This window comes from Pinus tabuliformis, chromosome 6 (assembly GCF_031772625.1).
Source record: "Pinus tabuliformis cultivar Carrire ecotype Pingquan chromosome 6, CPIR1, whole genome shotgun sequence".
In the NCBI taxonomy this organism is placed as follows: domain Eukaryota; kingdom Viridiplantae; phylum Streptophyta; class Pinopsida; order Pinales; family Pinaceae; genus Pinus; species Pinus tabuliformis.
This window is the reverse complement of record NC_142292.1, coordinates 1108946423-1108947542: the sequence shown is the minus strand read 5'-3', so window position 1 is coordinate 1108947542 and position 1120 is coordinate 1108946423. Positions and strand designations below refer to the sequence as shown.

Below are 1120 nucleotides of genomic sequence, written 5' to 3'. Positions count from 1 at the left end.
CGAAATGATACTTCCATCAACATCGAGAGGAGTAGTCTCATGATTCAACCATTAATAATTGGGGCTTAAATTCCATATTTTTAGTGTACAATCTATACAATACAATAAAGGTATTTTGTTTAGCACAAGTTCACATGTAAATCATGATGATGGTAGAGAAGTGATCCAATTCCAAGATTCAATATCACTAGAGACTTAGGAGTTATAAACTCATTACCTTTCTACGTCTTCACCATGCATGTTGTAGCATTTCACAAAATCATATTTCAAGCTAGTGAAATACTAATATCAAACATATAAATACATGCTAGGTGTAGATGTTTTGACTGTGACTAAATATACGAAAGGGTTGGTAAGGTTGTCTCATGACCCTTTGATTGAGTTAACTCAATAACACAACTTAGACAAATGATTATATTCCCTCAATGAGAATTATGAGGATGGAAGGAGGCACGACCCCCACTAATTTTCACCATACATTTATTATATATTTTTCTCTTCGGAGACATATGATAAAATTGGAACGATACAAAGAATATTATCATGGTCCCTGCGCAAGGATGACATGCACAAATAAAAAAATGGTACATTTATTATATATGTATAAATATATAATTCACAATCACAAAACTCAGTATTTGTGAGAATGTACAAGTGATGAAAATCGATAGACATCATTATTGAGGTGAGAAGAGGGTATGACCCCAAATCAAATTGTGCCTTTGATATATCCAAGCTGCTCTTGGAGCATAGTTCCAATTTAAGTGAAATATGGTATAAATCGCTCAATTTTCAATCTAGTAAAAACACTCTGCTTTTATCTAAAAAAATAATAACAAATGTTATTAAGCCACAATATTGTAAAAATAAAATCTTCACATAGAATCTCCAGGAAGCACATAGATAAAATGCAGTAAGGCTTGTATCTTTCACCAATAGTCAAATATCTATAAACTTCACACTGAAATAAAACTCATTCAAAACATAAATATTTATACAAGCACAACATATAAATAATATTTTGTTATTTCCAGAAGCTACAGTACACTCAAGCAACAAAAGTAAAGTCTAAGGTATCTTGAATTTCACATTCATTGCATGAATTTTTCTGTCCCAGGTA

The 1120-nt window shown here is 31.3% G+C and overlaps 1 non-coding gene across 1 annotated transcript; it reads left to right on the top strand.

Moving 5' to 3' along the window:
* The first annotated feature begins 493 nt into the window (after positions 1–493).
* Positions 494–596, top strand: LOC149262783 (U6 spliceosomal RNA). Its single transcript, XR_016261252.1, has one exon. It is a non-coding gene; the product is annotated as a U6 spliceosomal RNA (small nuclear RNA).
* The last annotated feature ends 524 nt before the right edge of the window (positions 597–1120 follow it).